Source organism: Hirundo rustica, chromosome 3 (genome assembly GCF_015227805.2).
Source record: "Hirundo rustica isolate bHirRus1 chromosome 3, bHirRus1.pri.v3, whole genome shotgun sequence".
Taxonomy (NCBI): Eukaryota; Metazoa; Chordata; class Aves; order Passeriformes; family Hirundinidae; genus Hirundo; species Hirundo rustica.
Window position 1 is genome coordinate 54,347,695 of NC_053452.1, and position 23,242 is coordinate 54,370,936.

General features: G+C 37.9%; 1 protein-coding gene across 6 annotated transcripts in view; it reads right to left on the reverse strand.

Annotated features, from left to right (window-relative positions):
• Window positions 1-23,242, reverse strand: part of TULP4 (TUB like protein 4) — a 155,958-nt gene that overhangs the window by 128,770 nt on the left and 3,946 nt on the right. Inside the window, exon 2 of one of the 6 annotated variants that reach the window (XM_040060906.2) lies at window positions 6,874-6,972. The exons of 3 other annotated variants lie outside the window; for them this stretch is intronic. The gene's annotated coding sequence lies outside the window, so the exon portion shown is untranslated. Of the gene's footprint in view, window positions 1-5,062; window positions 5,146-5,606; window positions 5,622-6,873; window positions 6,973-23,242 lie in introns of those variants that run through there. 2 more of the 6 variants (XM_040060910.2, XM_040060908.2) reach the window with 2 other exon arrangements.

The window sequence follows — 23,242 nt, forward strand, 5'->3', positions numbered from 1 at the left end:
AGATGAACTTAAAAATTATTCAAATCCTGCTTAAATCTCCATTTGAAAAAGGGGAGAAAAATTCCTCAAAGTCGGTTTTACACAAAAGAGTGTAAATAAAGCACAAGAGACCAAGCAAAAGGCCATTCAGGATATTCCAGAAGTTGTATCCAAAGGGCACACGTATGCACAGTTATTGCACCTACACAGTTACTGCTAAAGAGAACTCATTTATATTCAAAGCTGCATTCATAAGCCAGCAGAGCTGTAAAAATGGTCTTGTCTTTATTACGTAAAGCACTATACTAACCTCACATTTCCTGCAATTAACCACTTATTTCATTCTAGCATAGATGTATTAATTTTGTTTTTTTTTTTTTAAAGAGAATAGATAAGACAACAAATTTATAGACACAAAGGCAACATTGTAAAGTAGTTTACAACACTACACAGTTGGCTGACTTACTGTCTGTGAGATTTGGTGAGTCACTGCCAGACCTCTTCAGCACTACAAACCACTGAAGTTTTAAAAATAATGGCTGCTATTAATTTCTTTTTCATCATGGCAAGATGATGATATGAGAAATGTCACTTTTCCAAATTTCTGATGCTTATCAATTACGGTCCAGAGAAAGTTCATATACAAGAAAACACAAAAAAACTTTCAGAGTACAATAGTTTGTAGACAAACTTCTGCGTTTATCCCATAAGCAAACTTGATCCTCTGAAGGATCAGTGCCATTGTTTTCATACCCACTGGAATCTTCCTAACAGACATCTGCATTCAAGAGTTGACACTTTATATTAGCAGCATGAGTATTATGATGCAAGCCTTTATTAATCCTACAGAGAAATTAAAACAACAACAACAAAAAAGTTTACTGAGAAAACAAAGTCTATGAAATATCAGTTAGAGCAGAGTGAGGTAAGCACTAGACAGAATTGTTTGAACTGCACAAGAATCATGAGTTTACAAGTGGATTTTAAAATACAGGTAACTATAGATACAGTGGCTTTGCATTAAAACCTGTATTCAATTCCTGTCCTTATTCACTGCATGTAAGATTAAGAAGTTTGAGAAAAGGACTTATCTGCATCTTGGTCACTAACCTTCTCTCACCCTAGTCCCATTCACCATCACTTTCAAGATTAGAAAAAAACAAAGGCTTCTCCTCTTAAAAACACCCTAACTGCATTAGAAATGCTGGACAAGGAGAGATGAAAATCTACAATAACTACAAAAGTAATAAAGTCAGCCATTATTCAAATACTTTCTCAATACAATACAACCTATGAGAATATTTTACCTTTAAATCACTGAGGATCGACACTACCTTTGTGTTATATAAGAAAACAGAAAAGGCAGAGACAAGAAAAAAAGACTTTTAAAACTGTAGTATCAAGCTCTCAAAATACAGGCTGAATTAAGATTACATATATTATATATTAACTCTTTCCATTCCCTTCTTCATTTCCATCCACTCAGTATTTCCTAGGAAACAGCCTAACTGAAAGATACAAGTGCTAGTCTTCCCTCTGGAACACCAGTGATTTAGACATTCCCTTTCTGCCACCATTACAGCAGTCTCACAGTTCTGCTCATTTTCATATGCTGAAACCAAGCTTTTTGTCTTGCTTTTCTCCACCACAGAAAACCAGGGTAATGGCTTCCACCTCTGCTGTTCAGTTTGTAATAGCAGAGAATAAAAAGTATGATAGAAGAGCTGGGTGTTACCTGCACAATCCTACCACTAGTCCAAAGTCAGTTTGGGCTCACCACATAAACAGAACTTGGCTTTCCAGAAGGAACTCATTCAAACTAAATTTTCACCTGAAGATTTTTTTATAATCATACTTTATGCACCTTTCCTTCCACAGCAAGTGCAAAGACTAATCAAAGAAGTACACCACAATCCGATTTTACTGGTAAATTATTTCTAACACTACTAGGACAATAAATATCAACGAATTGCCTACTTTCACTCCCACTTAAAAAACAGTTGAAAATATGTTGTCGCTGGATTTTCCCTTTAACAGATGGGAAATGCTACTTGAACTCATCCTCTAAAACTGTCGAGTCTAAGCCCAGTGATGGAAAACATTTAAGTACAGCCACCTAATGACAAAACATATTAGACTTGTGACACAAGAAAGCAGGATCCACAACTATTTTATTTCATTTTGTTTTGAAAGCATAGCTCTTCTCAAATGCAAAAGCCAGCAGCAAGCTATGTTTCTGCATGTCAGGAAATTCAGGTACTAATTTTAAAAAATGAGCTTATAAGCAGGAGCTCTCCTATTGCAGTGTCAATATTTAACTCATCCTTTTTATCTTCTAACTGTTTCTATTAACTTATATAAAGTGTGTTACGCCACAGTTGGACAACCAGAAAAATATTTGTTTGTTCTCATGCATCTTTCATTGAAGTGTCTCTTTTGTTGACAGAAAGAAGCCAAGCACAGCCAAATGTACCGATACAGCAGCAAGCTCTTCAGTATTTCATGTTTATTCAAACCCCTACTCTTCAAGGCTCCAGAGCAGAGAATCTGAAGGTGAGGACAAAAGGGGACAGGGAAGGGAAGGAAAGAAGGAAAATTAAAGTGAGTACACACTATTTCTGAATTATTACCTTCAAGAAACCAAAACAAATAAGGACTCACACCTGCTTTTGGAAGATTCTAACTGCCCAAACATCTTAAGGAAAGAAATAGAAGATAACGAGTCTTTGAAAAGACTTCAGGATTCTTCAGCCTAACCAGATTTCTCACCTGCCAAACCTGCATAAGGACAAAGGAAACTGCAGTTTTCCCTCCCGTGACAGTCTAAGAAGGAAAAAATGTACACCAGTGTCCATGAAGATAGCAAGGTATTTTAAAAGTGCCAAACACAAATGGTTTGGCAGAAGCTGATGGCAGATGACCCCACCAGCTATCAAATGGGGACTGTGGGAGCAACCTCCAAGGTTGTTGCTGAACACTACAGTATAAAATTGGCACATTCTGTAACAGTGTTACTGTATTACAGGCTAAATACTATAGAAATAGAAGCTGTTAAGATGATACAATTTGTTGTTTATTTACTCCAACCTATAAATTAACAAAAAGTATTAAACAATCCTATCAAAAAAGGGAAAGAAAATTATTTTACAAAACTAACTCTATTCCTAAAAAGCCCAAAGAAAAAATTAACTGGCTTGGAGATAAAATACTTTTTTTCCATTAAAAATGGGCCAACTCCACAAGGAAAAAATGTTATTTTGACATGAATAGGTACTGGTTTTCCTCTGCTTTCACTCACATCTTCTATCTATCTTTACTTTATTCATCTCCCATTGTGGCATAAGTCACTGAGGTTAACACCTTCCTTGCATATTACAGAGCAACACAAAATTAATTTGAAGGACGTGATTCTAAATAAATACCAGTAAGCTAACTAGTGGTTATAAAAATGCTCACTACCCCAAGAAAAATGAAGGAAGAGTAGAGATGAAAAGGAAGTTAGAAGCTGCTTGATTTCTGTTGTGGTTGTTCTTAAATGGCTTTCTTTTCACAGTATTTATCCTTGTGTAAGTCTAGAAGCCCTTCCCCTACTTGAAACCAGCCTAGGCAAGATGCAGAAAGGTTTGCAACTCCAGCACAGCTCCCCAAAACAGACCTGCAGCTAAGGTGCAATGCCAAGCACTGTGATGTGACACTGGTAACTGCCAGCCCATTAATACAGACACTGTAATATTAGTTATATGTACCTAGGGATCATTAAGCAGATAAAATTGCTGAAAGTTTATAACTGAATTTTTTTTTTTTTTGCATATGGGGGGAAGTGAAACTTGTATTAGAGGCTGTTCAGCAGACATTCATTGTGAATATTGACTAAATTTATTTCAATGCAATACTCGTGACAAATTTACTACCATCTCCTTCCCAAATTACACTCTCAGAGGAGTAAAAATAAAAAATAGTAGTAGATGAATGAGCTTCCTGGGCTCTTGTAATAGTAGAGAAGGCAATATATCTATGTTGCATACATTTTTTAAAATGCAAGATCTTTTTCATTATAGCTCTTACACGAAAAATAAGAAAAATATCTGTATTATTTTTAGAACTATTATATGTCTTACACTTTCAATTCTTGATGCTACACCAACAGATTAAATGAGAGCTAAATTTAAAAACAGTTAGAAACAATACTCAAGGAACAAATTTTGAAGTGTCTTCAGGAAAACATTTTTCAAGAAAAACATCTAGGGTTTTTAAGCAAACTAATTGTGAGTTGCCAAACTCATACATGTTCTCCAAAAGATAGAGGCCTGCAGACATGAAATATAGCAGGTTGTTAAAAATCCTACGTGTGCAGGAAGTGAGGTAAGCAGTCATGCTGTTCACAGGGAAATGAAGTTAGAAAAGATAGAAGTACTGCAGAACCAACTCAGTCTCAAATCTAAGAGTAATTGAGATATCTGAAACTATCAAAACGTGCAAGAGAGAATATCCACATTCTGTTGTTTAGTTTTGAAACATTTTCTTTAACAACTATATGCTTTTGCTGAATAAATAATATATCCATTTGTGAAAGAACTGATGCAAGTCCCCTTATTCAGTTACTGGTCAAAGATGCTCATGGGAAATTTCTGAGTCAAACAATGCTCGATCTGTAATGCTTTTATGGTGGGGAAGCAAACCAGAAACAATAATTGAAGGTTAGACTTCACAACACAAAGCATTCCGCTGTAAGTCACTGCTCCCACCACTTCAATCAGTTCTTTCTCAACCCCTGGCATGACACACTATGCCACTCACTTAAGCCAGAATGACCATTCAAGGTGCTACAGTCTGAATATCTGAGAAAAGATCCAATAAAAAAAGATTTTAGAACTTAAGAATCGTAACTTGAACAACATATATCTGGATACTAGATTTAGTCACACTCTCAACGTCCCTCGTGACAAACCATATCCCTCCAGCCTCTCCTAACACAAAGCACCAGCCCTCTTTCAATCGTGCAGCTCAAGAAGCTGATCTTGCTGCAAACTTACTCTCCAAAAACAGCAAATGATTTTAAGAGAGCTTCCCATCCTGAACTCACCATGCACAAAGGGGTTGGGAATTGTGGCAATAAATTTCAATCAGTTTGAGCTGTGCCCAAGAGTTTTTGCTCTTTTAAAGCAGAACCAATCCCTGACACAGTCCCAGTGCTGTCCCACATTCAGCTGCACTAGCAAACTGGAAAAGGTACAAAACAAGTGAGAAACAGAAGAAAGGAGCACCTGCAATTAGTATTGCCACCTGAAGCCTATTGATAACAAAGTTTAGGCACATTTCTAACTCAGGAGTTTGTCCTTAAGAAGAAAGTGAAGCAAAGTTTTTCCCCTTGAGGATGAATTTAAGATGGCTTGGATGTCCTGGAGCCAAAGCTACCCATCAGCCATGAAAATGTGGCTCTTTTTCAAACAAACAGAAGTGAGCTGAAATACTCCAGACAGGTATTGAAAACCTCTCTCAGAAAATAAAAACACACAAATAACACACACTAGCCTTTTAAAGAGTTGGGAGAGTCACACTACTGAAAAACACATCCAAATGCTTTAGAGAATCAAAGCAATGTGAAGTGTGGCCCAGAAATTCCTTACACTTTTAAGTGTCAATCTTCTTTCTCAAGAAAAGGCTGCAATCCTCACAGCACAGAGAAGAACCCTTAGACAATGTATACTTCACCAGGCACTCCCTCAAAAAGTGGCAACAGCTGTGTCTAATAACATTCAAAGATTTTCATGGGAGGGAGCCCCAGCACTCACCATCTCTTTTCCACTGAACTGACTGCGCTGACCTTGCCTGTAATTACAGAGCAACTTCTTTCCCATAGGAACATTCTGCAGCCTGCAAACATCCCTCGAGTCTGCAGCAGTTCCAGCTAGTTCCTAATTATCTCCAATATCTGCCCACAGGCTCTTTAATACTTCCTTATGAACATACACTGAACTTTCAATATTCTCCCCAAAAATCCCAATACACCTCTGTATGTGACACATGCACTACCACACTGGGAACAAACAATTACATTAAAAAAAAAAAAAAAGAGATGAAGGGAGAAAACATATCAGATGTCATCAGTTTTTAAAATTCAGAAGAGCCTTATAAATAAGAATTATTTCTTTTGGACAGCCAGACATATTTAAGTCAGAAACCTGGTAACTGCTGAGAAGCAGTGCAAGCACAGAGTGTTGCAGCAGAGAGGGAGCTCCTGGTGATGCACAAGCGGCACCACAGGTGTGAGATGGATTGTGAGATGTGTGTGTGTGTGTGTGTATATTTAAAAATACAAAAAAGACAGGAGTTACATTTTTCAAACAACTTGTGTTTCTCAGGCTTTGGGATGAAGAACTTAACTCCCGTCCTGGCTGTCCCATGAATGTGCTGCGACTCAAGATCTCAGTCTGTGTTTGAGGACCTGCACTCACCTCACAACCACGGCTTAGAGCTGTTCAGATGCAGAGCAGGGATGCTCTGCCCTTGCAACAAAGAGATGTAAAGCTTAAGAACAGCCTCATCTCCTCCCTCTACCTGTCCTCTTTTGATCCAAGTTCCACGTTTTTTCCCTCATTGTTCTGGAATGTCAAGATCTCTGGGTTAAAGGAGGCATACAATATAATGGATACAGACTAACTCAAGGAGTATTTGCTTTAGATGCAACCTTGAAAATGAAAAATCACTTAAGAAGCCTTTGTAAAAGTCAGGAGCTTTAAATAAATGCTTGGAGCAAAGCAAAGACTTCTGTAAGTTGTTGTTTCACTACCAAGACTCAGAGGGCACGAAATCAGCTGCATACACACATGCCCTGTTAGATGAATGATGGCTTTGATCTGCTCTGTATTAATATGCTAAGTAATGACTGCTCACCTGTCCAGACAGAAACAAGGAGGTCAGCAAGACACAGGTGTCCACCAGGCACAGTCATGTTCTGGTGGCTGAGCTGAAGGCAGGAAGGCAGATCTGCACCTGGGTAAATTCACAGAGCAGTCTTGTGTCCAAGTAGTTTTACTTTATAGATGTCCTCACAATTGTCTCTTCATACTGGCCTAGCTCCTGCTAAACATATGAAATATCTACCTAGATATATTAAAACACAAAACTTTGAAGTGGGGATAAGAAATAGCAGTATGCTATTCCTTGAATGACTGGGACACTGCAACCTCTCTATTAATAAGTGCCTAATAGTTAAAAATTGCCAGTTACAGAGGTATTCTGTGGGAGGATGTCTTCTATTTCCTTAAACATGAAAAATAAATATGTTAAAATAATCACAGATGAAAGTAAATGAAAAAAAAAAAGGGTTGAAAAAACTCTACAAAAACATATTCAAGGAGCAACATTCCTATTTTAAGTAGGAATTCTCAATATTTCATTCAATGCCCTCTGTACAACTATCAGATTGTGGTTGCTTCTAACTCTAATCTCTATAAAATTATGAAAACACTTCCATTGAACAAGTATTCACATTTCATGAAGAAAGCCAAGAACTGTAGTAAATTAGCATGGGATTTTGGGGAAAAGCAATATTCTCATTACTTGGTAGCTAGTGCCATAATTAATTTTATTCTGTTGATTTTATCCCCAGGAACTTATATAAATGAAGTAACTGTCAAACTACTTGGACCAAATTATTTCTCTTCCTCAACAGTAAATTCTCAACGTCTCTTTAAATGCACGTTTACCTAACCTATACCCAAAATGTTTGTTTGGCTTTTTGTGTTTTTTTTTTTGTAAAGCTCAGATTCAGAATCTACAAAGCATGAGAATCAAAAGGGAACAGTCATCATCTCAGTTAAATCTGTATCTTTTCGATCAACACTCACACAGAGCTAATACATTCACATACAATTAAAGCTAAAGTTATGCAAGACTAAACAAGAGAAAGAATACTAGCGTGAGGGTTTTTTCCCCCCTTTGGATTTTCTTCTTTCCCATTGCTGAGTTTCACCTTACTGCCTTTCCCAAGGAACACAAGGATCTTCAGAGGAAGACAGTAAACTTTTCAGAATAGCCAGAGGAAAGATTGATTTGGTTGAAGAATAACAGCTTCATACATTTTGTACTTCATTTTGGAAACTTGGATTTGGGAAAGTAATATGATTGCATTTAGTAGATGACGTGCATACTTAGCACACACCTTCTGCTAAATCTGACAAAAATAGGTCAGAGTCCTACAATCACACTTTGCTCAAGCATGCTTCTCCTTTTCTAGACAAAAATAATAGTAAGACAAAAGCAATCTGAGGTCATTCCATAAAATAATTTTGGTGCAGAATTTTGTAGCTATCTTACATAGTTACCTTTTTCCTTCTATGCCTAAGACTACTATATATTTAGAAAAGCCTATTTCAGCACAATTTTTTTTTTAAGTTAAATAAGTACTTCACGAAGTACCTCCAGAGCTGTATGAAAGCCCAATATTTACCACGTTGAGAGTTTTGTGAAGAGGTGAAAAAGCAGAACAATCAGAGAAAAGAAACAACATATAATCCACTCTGATGGTTCCCTCTGTAAAACTCGACATCTGTACTCAAGGTTCAACACCTGTATTAAAAGAGCCTGCTTGCAAACTGTGTAAGGAAAATTCTGCTGCTTTTCCTGGTAAGCAGCTTGGCAAGGTAACGTCATAATCTTGCGGTGTCAGTCACCCCCTTGAGCTTACAAAGTCTATTAAAACAAATTACATGAAAACATCTTTTTCAGGATTTCAGTCCAGTAGCTTAAGAGGATCAGGATATTCCAGCTCTTTCTTAGATTCCAGGAATGTAAGACAGTATAGTACTTCAGTGTCTAATGCTGCACTGACACCTTAATACATTCTCCATTAATCGTGTATTATTCACAGACCAGATAATAACAGGTTACTGTGTGGAAACTATATGCTTTGTTGTTTCCTCTATTAGCAAGATTACAATGAATTCAACAGTTCAGCATCTGCCTGAAACTGACATTACATTCCATCTGTAGCAGATGGATCCACATGACAAACATTAGAGAAAATAATTAAAATACAGTATTTCATAAGGTTATTTTCATACAATGCTTCTGAAATTAGGTAACCTCATGATATTGCAAGAAAATTCTATCCCAATAACTAAAATTATACATTACTTTTCACTTACTCTTCTACTGAATGACAGCATGAAACAAAGATGAACATACAGAAATTACAATATCAGAATACAAAAATTCTATTCCTAGCTATTAAAAGAATTAAATACCTAAACTAAAAATGGGAAAATCTGGTTACTCAGTGATTCTAAAACCTCAAATAATACCTGACAGATGCTGATTTCATTGGATTGTCAACCTAACAACTCACTACTTGGCTGCTTGATTAAAATGGTGCAAGGTACAAAGAAAAAGAATCTGTTATATTTAATATATAATCTACAGATTATATGTTTGCCTGAAATCAGTCCATTTTCTTCCTAAGACATAAAGTAAGATTTACCTTACATGCAAATATACAGCCTTGTTTATACCTGTACACTGTCACAGCAGAGCTGTTTTACTGCTGCTGCTATTTCTCCTGACATCTCCATTGTAACATGTTTCTCTTATAAAAGGGGCTGTGTAATGCTCATACCACTGGTCAAAACAGAATGTGGAAAGGTTGCTAGGATTATCTATGAGGAAAAAAATAATAATAACCCACTCATTACATTCCTAGGATGAGGAATTCAGTGTGTTAATAAAACCACAAAGCCATAAGATAGGGCAAGGAGATGGCATACACCATTCCAAGAACGTTAAATAATCCTAACAGAGAAGTGAGTGGATAAATGTTCCACAGTAGGCTTGCAAAAAGCAAATCCCCAAAGGCAATTATCATACAGGAACAAATAATTCTACAAATGAATGCATCTGAGAGATATGCAATATTGTCCGTTTCATTTTTATTCCCCACGGTATCAATACCACAATAATCCTACCAGAATATACCACTAAGAATTGGAATAAACAACATTTTACTGATGGCTAACTCATAAAAAAAATATTCCATTCTTTTCTGTCAAATCCCTACTGTACACAAACTCCTTAATCAACTTAGCTTATTATTATTCAACAGCAAAAAATTGCCCACAAATGTGACATTTAAGGGGCCTGCAAACAACCCCAAAACTTCTTCCCCCTTTTCTCAGGAGTGATCAAAGCATAGCACTAGATTTAAGAAATCTCTAACACTTCTTTCTTGTTCCCATCCACATAGACTGAGATATTCCACGCTCAGTATTCTCAGACAGCTATAAATTATCTGCAAAGCCTATCTGATCTGTTTAATCATCTTGCATATCATTTTTTATTTCTATTGGATAAGTAGGTAGGAGGCAGCATTAACAAGTTTCATGGATGTTCCCCCCCTTTAAAGAGCAAAATATCAATAAAATAATCTCATTTCCAATTCCTACCATTTTGCTTCAGATGCTAATTGTAGTTAAATACTTTCTGAAGTCTTGTAGCTAATGTCAGCAAAAAAGGCTGCAAAGTTATATTATGTTGTGTTGATTAAAGCTTGAGAAGCTAGAGCTCACATCCAAAAAAATATTTAAATTGATTTTTTCAGCTGACTGAAACCAGTAACATAGGTTTTTATAAATCTAACTCACAAGCCTAATTTTGCACTTGCATGTTTACCAATTTTCATTTCAGATGAAGAAATTCATCTCACAGAAAGCAATCTGAACCACAAAATGAAGCAAGACGCTGCTAGATTCTAAACAGACACGCTAGAGCAATGCAGAGCTGCAGGGATCTGATTACAGACTGTCTTCTGCCAGGCAGTCAGTCTCCCACTGGGATGGGGAGCACATATGCTGGGATGTTCTACAATAAAACAGTGTTTCTTATGTAGAGCCTTACAGATGTTGCAGGATTATTCCCTTTCAATGCTTCACCGTTTTATCACAATTTTTAAGCAGACCATAGCAAGGCATTTACTGTTTAATAACATTACCTCATGCAATGTGCTCTGTGATTCTTGGATCTGCTGCTTTCCTTGCAAGAGCCAAAAGCCAAACTACAAAGGAACTGCTTTGGGTTGATAGGGAATGTCCTTTATTGCTGCTTCTCAGAACAATACCCAGATCAGCAAGAGCTCCAGCAGACTAAAAGCAAACCCGGTCCCATCTCCTGGAAAGCCGCATGCAGATGCGGAGAAAATCGGGATACACACAGGTCATCTGCTCTGTTCAGTATTTATTGTTTCTCTGGCTCTGAAGCAGAGCTACAAATAACTGACACCTCACCAATTTTCAAATGAAGCTTCTATAATTACATTGCTGTGCCCTATGGAAACACTACTGGGTTTCTCATAGCAACCTTCAATGACTCAGAGAGCCCTGCTCTTACCGCAAAATTACTAAGAGAGCTTCATCCATCCTCAACAGAAGAGCCAGTACGTGACTGGCAGAGCCACCACTGCCACTGGCAATCCAACAGCTTCATGACATCTTGTCTCTTGAGAAATACAAGTTTTATGGCCAAAGCAGTAGTACATTCCATATACAGTAAGGCAGGATTGCTTCTATAAAATCTCTCACACCCTGCGATGCCTTGAATGCACACACTACAGAGTCTTTTTAGCAACTCTGTCAGATAGATAAGTACAATTCCTTCCCAAAGGTCTACAAGACAGCAAACTGCTCACAGAAGCCTATGCTGTAGAGAGACTTCCTAATCTCTGCCACCTCAGTAGCCCACTCCAATTTCCCTTCCTAAACTCACTTGGCCTTCATCCTTGCCTTCACTGCCAGGCGCCCATCTGACATCTCCGTGGGAGAACTCAGTTTCTCAATACACCGCAAAAAAAAATCTAAAAAAGTGAGAAATATTCCGTGGCTTTAGGGATTTGGATTAAACGGCTGATGGGTCAGGTGGATGTTGGAACCGCAGCTACGGAGCAGGCACAAGGCTGAGGTGCAGGAAGACCTTTCAGAAACAGAAAGGTGCTAGCTCAGCTCAGCTGCACCATGGAACTTCCCCCACGGGACAGAGCTGGAGCAACCTTCTTAATATTGAAGGGAAAAATAGCACTCTTCATGAATAAGAAGGCAGAATTTAACATTACTGGCTTCCAGTCTGTGGAATGATCCCATCACCTCTGAGTTCAGCTCATCTGATGTTTTCCAGCCTACTTCTATCTTGCTTCAAAACATTTCTGTCCATTTCTAATCTGCATTCAAAAAAAGAATGGTTCAACAGTCCTTCCTTCTGGAACAATGTTCTCCCAGCTGCCACATGTGCCCCACTGACACACAACACATGCATACAGAAAACAACAAGTACACAAGGTGCTCTGAAGTGTTTTAAGACCCAGCCTAGAACAAGGCTGACAACAGTCCAAAATCTAATGTCTGTCTAATCTCCAACACTACTGGGGATAACAAAAATATCCCCCCCCAAAACCAATATTTTAAAGGATTGCATTTTAGGATTATCTTCCGACCTCACAATGGTATCAAGTTACTTTCAAAGGAAACTAGAACTCCATCTACAGAAATCCAAGGCTAACATGATTTAGAGAATTTTACTAATAAAATTATTTACTACTAGATGTTTCAGATTCCTATTAATCATGTTTCCATTGAAAATTAATTTGTTTTTAAATAAAAGGAAGAATTACTTTTTGCTTCTGACCTGAGGTGACTTTCTAGATGCTGAATCAGTAGAAACAGCTGATCTCAACATCAAATTTCTTTTTACATTTTCTAAGGGAAAAAAAAAAAGCCTTTTCAATTTATCCTTGGGAAAAAACCTGACAAGAACTATACTAAAATAAACACAATTTTTCCGCTATGCCTGAAGAAAATCTGTTGCAAGCTGATCTGCCCCTTCAGCAAACTGAAACCAGTTATTTACCCGGCAATTTCCCTCATTTTGGTGATCTGTCGCACTTTTAAAACCTCAGCAAAAACATTTAAGCATTACATAGTCACATTATTTATTATTAAAGCTATTTTATTTCAATTTGACAACTTTTATGAAAGGCTAAATTTACTACAGTAGACAAAGACAAAAAGTCCTACTTAAAAATAGTATCTCTTTATATTCATTTTTAGCCACCCTGTAATTGTTCCCTAACACAGCACAGTAAAAAAAGACTTGGCGATGCTATTGCCATAGGCTCCTCTTCCATTACAGTCCCATGTCCGCACTTCCATCACAACACAAAAAGGTCCCAAATCTCAGCTGAAAAGCTAATAATGAAGATTAACCAAGCTAAAAAGCCAAATCCTAGAGTGAATTGCATGAGGTACAGGCACACATCCTCTTCCAGCCATTCAGCAGTAGACCTGAGATAGTCTCTACCAGGTACAGCAGGAGAAGACATTAAAAGGACAAAGCCAGACTTTAACACACTTTGTCTGCTTTACAGACAAAAACAAAATCCCTTTGGATGTATTAGTCTTACTTACTTAAAGCTTCAGGAAAAAATAGAGGCTTCATAATTCCAATCTCAACATCCACAAGATTTCAGGTGGATGAAGATGGCATGAACAATGCATATATCCAGCCCGTAACAGGGACGCTATGCAGAAATCTGTATTTCTACTTCCCCTCATTCAAGGCCGCCGACACGTGCACGTGACAAGAAAAATTGCAATGGTCATTTGCCCAACCGTGCAGTGTCACATGGCAGCAGTGAGGCAGGCTTGAGAAGCTGGCTCCAACCAGAGCAGCGCCTGATCTGCTCCCCTCCAGCTGCGACATCAGGCCATGACAAGCACTATCCCCATCGCGCAGCCGACGGCACAGCTGGAGGGAAACCCTCTAAGAGGAAAGCAAAGACAAAAGGAGCAAGCTTCCTTCTGGGAAAATGGGGTGAAATAAGGTCACACTGAAAAGAGGCAGGTGGCTCATGAGGTAAAAAGAGCACTAGATTAACGTGGGGAAGTCATGCAGTTTTATTTTGAAGCCATGATACTAAAGTTCTTGGCCAAAGGGCTCAAATCAGACTTCGGGCACGGTATCAATTACCTGGACTGAGCAAACAGGCCAAGAGTCTGTACACACATATCAGAGCATCATCAGCCATCTAGTACAAGGGATGGTTAATTAGCTAACTAGGGATACAGGGTTCGGCAGGAAGAGAAGTGGGAAAAACTGTGTCCTTTGTCCTTCAGACTAGTGGTTATGTTTGTAAGACACTTACACTCAAAAAAACCCCACCACACAATACCCCAAGCCAAAACAAACAAACAAACTATACAAAATCCAAAGTTACTGCTGCATTCTTTTATCAGCATGCTAATGAAGTGCTACATTGTTCGACATGAGAAACTACACGTTCATAAAATCCACTATGCAAGACAATCCTCGCTCCATTAAATCAGACACTAAGTCCACATAGGGAGACAGGACTGTTTTATTTAAAAAACAATGTACAATCAGCAATTAAGCAAAAGAGAGGAAAATGCTGAAGAAAAATTTAGGAGGGCAGTGATTCTCCTCATACTATTCTTCTAAAGACTCAACTGATAGAAATATATGATAGGTGTTTGCCTTAAAAAAATTACACAGATTGCATACTCCTGAGAGAAGAGTGTTACCCTCATGTTGGATTCCTTCCAGACATATTTTTGGCTACTACTGTAACCACAAAACACGGCTGGGGAAACAGGAGAGGACGTGCAAATATACCTCTCTGACAACCAGTACATCTGTCTCTACCCAAAACCTGTGTACCTTTGTTTCATTTTCACTTCTGCGTGACACAAACATGCAACACAGAAATACAGCAGCAGAAAGCAGGAAGAAATACTCCCAGCTGATGAACACCTATGTTCAGCAAAATGCAGTTCTATATCCTCAAGCCACAAACACACTAGGACACCCTGCTGATTGTGGGTACAGCACAAAGAGTCAGGGCATTTGACCAAAGGATGTCACAACTATTCTATACACAACCAATTTCTATGATACAAAGGATCTAACAAGCACTGACAATTAACAATGCTTTTCTAGCTGAGAAAGCAAACTGCTGTGTGGCAGTACTTTCAGGCTTTCCACTGACATCATTCTAAGAAAGAGGCAATTGTCCCGAGGCAGATTTAGACTTATGACCAGCATGAGAGAATGTCTTGTTCATAATCAGTAAAGATTTTGAATCTAGAGGGGAACAAAAAAAAAAAAAAAAAAAAAAAAAAAAAAAAAAAAAAAAATTTAAACACAGACTAAATAAAGCTGCTTGAGGAAAATCTGTCCACTTTGTCACTAAATACCAGAAAAATTCTACAGAAGATACCTCATGAGAATGAGTGCTACAACAAATAATTCAAAATTTGAAGTATCTTGTTTATTAAGCCTTTGATCCTTCAAACAGGAGAGGGTATGGGACATCTCTGTGCTGAGTCCAAAAACATCAGAAGGGAGACTGTGGCTTTCAGAGCAGTACCGATACACCTTTTTTTTTTTTGTCTAAATACTGTTTTGGCCAGAGTTCTGGGCCTGAAATTTTCAAAAACAGTGAACAAAACGTCTCTGGCTCTCAGTTCACAGCAAGTGTGCTGCAAAACACACAAGAGAACCTAATGCTGCCAAACAAGCTGTGCACTTCTTAGAGTTTTATTTGGTATGGTATCCAGCATCTCCCCCAACTTCTCCCTTCCTGTCATCACTTATTCTACTTTAAAACTGAAAGCTTTGAAATATCCTGCAAGAAAAGCCTGAAAGAGAAGACCTGAGTACTATGGTACAGGCCACCTAACAAACATCACAGTCTGAGCCTTAACAGTCTCACTTTGAGGATCTGTGCACACTATCATCCACAGAGCCACAGGAACAAGTCCTGAAAGAAAAACTCAAAAATGCAGAGGGGAAAAAGGAACAAAAATGACAGCACTATCATCTTTTGATGTATTTAAATCCCTGAGAGATCCCTAAATTTACTCAGCTACTCAAAGAAGACAAGTAAACCTGCAAAGACAAAGAATGAGTCCCTCAAAAAATAGAAAGAAAAAAGCATAGGTGAACAAGACGTGAACAAAGAGAGGTGACAAGTAGCTCAAGGTGAGACACACGGGAAGCTTCACACAACTTGAGAAACATAGAAAAAAGAAGAAAATTATCTCAAAAGAATGTGCTTTTGTTAATTGCATTTTTCACTGCATGTTTCATTTGTTCAGGCGAATTTCTGAATAAACATAGAACACCCATAAGTCACAAAGAAAGGACCCTCTTGACTTTTCTTATTCCTCTCCGTGATCTGAGGAATTTTGTATTTGCCTCTTTGCCTGGAGTACAGTTCTCCTCTTCGCAAGGGCTCTGCCTATATCCAGACACAAGAAAACAGCTTGCCTGTCAACAGTGGACTGTGTGCAAGAGCAAGTGAATTTATGTCTTACTTCTTCTGAAAAGAACCCCAGTTTAATGTAAGCACTCCTCTTCACATAGCATCCAAAGACAGTGCTGTGTTGAACTTCAGACTACATAACACTAATATTTAATTTTCAACTTAACATTGACATCAATAAATTATATTTTGCATATTGTATACTACTGTCCAAAAATAAATCCGAGGCATAATAGCTGAGTTAAGTATTAAGGAAAATTGTAACAGGAATTAGCAGTCTGTTCTCCAGAAACAATCCCAAACAGGTAGGCTAAGACTTTCCACCAAAAAGCACCTCTGCTTTATTTGTACTGCTTGAGTAAATACAAACATTGCTAAAGGACTGTGAAAATGAAAACTCCCACAACTTTACATAAATATCTGCAGCCAAAAAGCATTTCTATGAATAAAGCTAAATATTCTACAGATATCTTTTCTATTACACAGGGGCGAATAAAATGCACTAACCTTTTTTCACAAATACCAATGAATGAATGATAAAGACTTGTCATTGCTAACTCCCAAAACTCCCAACACAGAGTACTCTAAGCAATGCTGTGGACCCTTTCTGTGATTCACTATCTGCTACAAACATGTGGAGGAATTTTTCAATAGAAGTGCTCTTTAGTGAATATGTTCAAGTACATGCCCTATGTGGGTACCTCATCCAGCCATACACTTTTGCCATTATTAATAATATTTCAAGTATTGTAACTTTAGCGGTGTTGTTCTGATGGTTTACAGACATTGAGTGATAAACCAAGAGTTCAGAGTCTCAAGAATCAACAAGAACACCAGGAAATAAGGAGATGTGAAACCATATTTATAGTTTCACCTGTCCCATTTCAGGCCCCTCTCTTTCTGTAATCTTTTTAGCTTAAGGTGTACCCAGACTAGTCATCTTCAGTTGCGTGAACATTTGGCTCAATTCCAACTACACCACGATTTCTTTTAACATGACCGTGATTTTGAACCCTTTATCCAGTGTCCTAGGAGCGCTCTACTATGTCAGTGACTCTAAGAAACATAATCCCATTATACTGCTAAGTAAAAGACAATTAAAGCATCTATCTCAAGGCAATACATAAGCTTATGGTAGACTTGAGAGAGAAGTATAGGAGTTCTGTTTCCAAATCTGCCGCTGCAATATCAACTAGCGCAAAAAAAAAAAAAAAAAAAAAAAAAAAAAAAAACCCTCAACATTTAAGTGTTACTTTAGACTGGCATAGATTGGCTTTGGGGTTTTTTTTCTAAGTCATCATTTCATCAGAACACCCATTTGCATGAGGTTGCATTTGTTTTCTAAGCTGTGGTACTCACGCGGCAGCAGCCTCCTACAACCTACTTCATCTTTCCAACCACAAGACTCACTAGTAAACACCAAACAAGCTGAAGCAGAACCTCAAACGCACTGGGAATTATTGGAATACCTGAGGTTATCCGAAGATAAGCACGGCTTCCCTTACAAAAACAATTCTGAAATCCGATCGAGAGGATGCATGCATTTATCTGTTATGAAGGACTGGAAAAGAAGCTGAAATTCCTGAGGATGTCTCAAATGAAGGTAAAACTCTGAATCTAAAAGGAAGTAAAAACAGGGCAGAAAACCTTCTCTAAAAATAAATCTTGCTGTGCAGCCAAGTATGCCTGCATGCAATTGTTATTTATTTTGAAATCGGAGTAATTTTCCAGGTAGGTTTTTACACCAGCTAACAGAATGAGGTACTTGAAAACGAAACAAAAGAAACCCCCCAGGTTTCTCTCCAGATCACGTTTGCTATACAGATGTAGAGGAAATCCGGAAGCAATAACAAAACGCAGCGTCTTGCCTGCCATTGCACAAATTTGTAAATTTCAATGAAGGCAAAGACAGTAACAATACTGACACTCAGGAAATACGGTCCTAACTCTTAACCAGAAAGACTGGAAGAAACTGTCCTAAACATTAAAAAATAATTTAAAATCAAAAACAGAACGAACCAACGAAAATACACCGAAACAATACACCACACCTGCCCCAAGCTCACAGCCTAATCAAGAGCACAAACCGAAAGAACTCATGTACTCCTTAGCACGCTTTCCAGTGCTTTCTCCATTAAACCTGCATCACCTCAAGTCTATCATCATCAAGTATTATCACCCCAGATGTGGATGGGTGCACCTAAAGTGCACCCACAGCGCACTTTTATAGTGCCTTCAGGAGGAGATTTGTTACTGGTTGTCCATTTTTTGTTAAGAAGGGTATGATGGGACAGACACCTTGTGAGGATTTGGATCATATTGATTTGCCCCCAGCAGCGTTGTCACAGTTTTGACAAATATCACGCCAGATGACTGAGAGACCACAGTGATGTGCCACTGTCTGTCTTCATTCACATTTACTTCTGCTTGTTTTGTTGGTGTGGAGACTTAAGATCTCGTGGCTTTCTGAGCCTAACACTTGCTCAAGCTGTGGAATAACTTTTCTGCCTTGGAGTATTCTAAGAGGTTTGGGTTGTTGCCCTCTCCACTGGAAGGATGAATGGAAAATCCTTAAGTGCTGACATTGCTCAGTTTTGTTTCTGTTTTGATTGTCCCTAATGACATTTTAGTATCCTTTCCCATGCAGAGGTCATTTGATTGTTTTAGGAGAACTTTCATTAAACAAACGCTGACTATTTCTTGGTTTCCCTGTGCATCCTTTGATGATAAGGATGGACACATATTCAAATCCAAAGGAGGGAACAAAGTTTTCCTAGTATTACTGGAGCTTTAACAAGTAATACTATTTTAGAACTGCAAGAGCTTGTTCTGGCACCACAGCACCAGACAATCAAATCATAAATATTTTCTCTCCAAGCCACCACAAACATTTTAAGCAAACTCCAAAGGGAGAAGGGGAAGTCAACTATCCAGCCTTTGGAACATAAACTTGCTATGACAGAGACAAAAGACTTTACTGTTGCATCTCATGGAAATAGGAGGCTATCTTATGAGATCTTGGAGCATTAATGGTCACTGTTAGCCCAGAACAACCACTATTCAGGTCATCTGCTTTCTGCACTAATAACTGCAAAACTGACCAATACAGTACTGAAAATGAAAGTGTATTTTAGCAATTTTCTATACATCTTCTTCCTCTTCTCCCAAGCTACAACATCACTCTCTCTTCAGTGGTCTCTCATTTAAACCCTTGGAAGAAAGAGCAATTTCCAATTCCTTTATTAATAAAAGTTAAGTACTAGTTTGTGGGGGGATTTCTGTTATGGACTTCTAATTCATAACAACTAAAGAAACAAACAACTCCTCTATAACGCCTTAACAGGATTTAAAAGACACCATGCAAAAGACACAGCAGCCAGGCTCTAAAATCCTTTCTTTAAAAAGTCATCATGAGTCCTACCCATAAGAGTCAATATGGTTACTAAATTCTCATACTGCTCCACTTCACCCCGTTCCTGCACCTTCATCTTCTCTCTGTCATCCAGGTATTAGCTATTTATCCATCAGATATGGGTATTTTTTGACAGAATACATTTTCCTAAAAGACACAGTGAGCAATTTGCTACTGCAAAGTATGTAATACACAGTTCATGTGATAATATGTAGATGAAATGTGACTGTACACCTCATCTTTGCTCTGGTTTCACTTGTGTCTTCTCTTCATGTCCATCTCCTCTGTAGAAGAGCATACCTGCACCTTTCTAATCAGACTTGCAGCACATAGGCTGAGGTGTTCTTCAGGAGATACTACCACTGCATTTACCCAGCAAGAGCCCCTGAGGCCTCTAGGAGGAGGGACTAATACTGCACAGGCTTACTCCTAGCACAAGTACTGAACTCAAGTTATACTTTTTTTATACTGTATACTTTCCTCAATCTTATTACAGGTCCAGTGAACAGACTTTCAAATTCAAAAATTCTCTTTGCAACACCAGGAAATAACATATATTGGATTTAATATATGTTCCACAGGGTTATTCTACTGATATAAAGGAAGACAGAATGTCTCCTCAGTGGGCTGGCAAATCTGGAAGGACTCCACCTCTAAAAGGTCTGTAACTCACAGAAAGAGGACTTTATCCTATGATTTCTGTTTTGCTTTTAAATAGTGCTCTGTTACAATTCACAGTAAGATGTCATGTAAGTATCTGTAGAAGCACCATGTCCCTTCCCCCATTGCTCTAATCTTTTTTTAATCTATTTTGTATCTTCATCTCCACTTTGGAAAAACAGCAAATGGTTCCAAACTGCATACCTGTAACATGAGCTGGTTTAATTTTATCCCTTGATCATTCATGCAAGTTAGCAGATTTTCACTGCTTAGCTTCCCACGTCAATAAAAAATACAAATGCATTTATTTAAATCTCTCCTAGAATTGAAACACTTTATTTGCTTTAGCCAGTTGAGTTCATAAACACTTAGTGGATAATGGAAGCTGTAGCCTCATTTTCTGACACCAAATTAAAGAATATAAATACATATATATATGTGCCATAAAGGATCCTTCACCTTAAGCATCAAACATTACAGATCTTCCAACAAACCCTACCACATAAGAGAAGGAAGCAGAAATCCAAACTAGGGATAAGTCCACATCAGACTAGAAAAGACCTCAACAGACTTCAGCCCAATCCAAGTCTGGAAATTCAAATCAAACCCATTTGATTTATTTCATTATTTCTTTACAGATTAAGTGAAAGTTCATGTACTGGCCATAGGAAAGAGCTATTTCATTTACACATTGTTCTGTTTCCAAATTATTGAGGAATGTCTTTTTTTTTTTTTTTTTTTTGAATGACTAATGGGACAAATATGGCTATAATACCAGTCTTCTACTATGCAACTACAGAAAACTAAAATCTCGATCAAAACCTTCTTCAATCTTATAAACTTGGCAATTACTTTCCACAAGCCAGCTTTTTATGCTCATGATGTTCCTACAGATAGAATTAATATACAGTAGATATGAACCCCATAGCCTTTACAAAAAGATACACTGCTAAGAGCAAAACTCACTGTAAGCAATTCTTAGGTTCCATGTTAAGATGAATGCAAACCATAAATAAGCTGGACTTTACTCAAAGTGAAAAGAACTTTTATCAAGAGTCCTTTCCTTATACTTCACAGTAAACAAGAGTTTGCATAGAAGGCCTGACATTTCATGTGTGTTCCACATCAAGCACTCTGCTTTATCCACAGAAGTTTCTTACCAAATTTTAAAAATTAAAAATAACAGGGTTTTACATAAAGCAAATTAAAGGAGTGAAGGATCATAATTCTTAAGCTGGCAACAGACGAACTAAAAATGGACATGTTAAACTTTTATCATTCTTGTGTCATTCTGCAGGATGCTGAAGATGCTAAAGCTATCAAGGGTTCAAAAGAAAAAGATGACATAAATTCACCACAACTATTAAAACCCAGACGATTAAATACCATCTACCCACAGATCCCTAAACTGCCCCCTGCTAGAACCCAGGGACACTTCCCTTCAGACACTCAGCTATTCGCACACCCTATCATACCCTGCCCTGGGCATTTGCTATCATTCACTGTTAAAAACAAGATACTGATGTAGAAACACCTCTGGTCTGAGCTGATATACCATTCATAGGTCCATATTTTTCTGCAAAGGAAGGTACAGTATCTAAAGCTGGTTCAACACCTACACTGTTCAAGTCCCTCATTTCCAAACACTATGTAGGGCACTTGTATGGCAGCCAAGATATTTATATAGTAACAGTTCTTAATATACTTACATGACTCGTGAGAGCTGGGGAAGACACCACAAGTATATAACTCTTCCTCCTTCTCCCTTAGCTGAATTCACTCCCCCTTAAAAGTTTTGCTTAACATTTAAAATAGCTTCATGAGTAGCACTTTTTTCTATTTTTATACAACAGTAACTATTATCCATACCCTCTATGATCTGCAAGACAGGATTTGCGTTAGTCAATTTACTTTCTGTGTATTTTAATCAGATTTTAGATATGTAGATCTCTAGGGCTGCGTTTAATTTTTTAGTTATTTACAACTGAAAGGATTTCATAAAAGTCACTCCACCACTCAATTAAAATAGAGAGATCTGTTCTTTTTAAAGCAGAGACAGCAATAACATTGCTACTAACACTTGGATGCTCAAAAGACTAAGGTTCCCATTGTATTAGACACTGCGTCCAAAAGAGAATAAAAGTGAGAGTGCTTTCTCCCTCATTTAAGAATTTTGTTAGTTATGGTCTTTCTCCAACTAAAGAGTCTCCTGTGGACTGTGATCCATCACAATCACAGCAGGCAGCCAACCTTTGCTTTTCCCAATAACTTTATTTGCTACTTATCTTCAAAAACACTGTTCTATCATATTCTTGCTATACGTACAGATGGATTCTTTTCTTGTACATTGTGTCCAACATTTATGGCTCCTTTTAGTATCTTTTGTCTGCTTAAGCGGCGCCAGAGACCACTGGTAAAGTATTTGCACCAATTCTCCTTAAATGGCCATATGCATGGATTTGGCCACCTTTGAAATTCACTGTTCAAACTAGTGAAACAAGAGATATATGAGGATTTTATGCAGAAAACAGTTCAGCTGGAAGATACTTGCTTCAACATACATTTCACGAAAAGAGTGTCTTTGAAGGAGAGGAATCTATTCCATGGCACATACAGAGCAGAGGAGGAACTGACAGGGTGGATTGATACGAGTGTTGAGCAATGCTGGATCTTTCTATTCCAATGGGAGTCAGTCTTCAAGTGAATGTCTTGCAAAGACTATTTTGCACTAGACAAGGATGTTGGAGACTGTTCAAACCAGGGCACCAGGAAAGTAAGTGTATGACTACCAGCTGGGTCTGTTAGCTCTCAAACTATGCAGAAGGAAACAAAGGACCTCCACACTACACAGCCCAGCTTTCCAGTGGGAG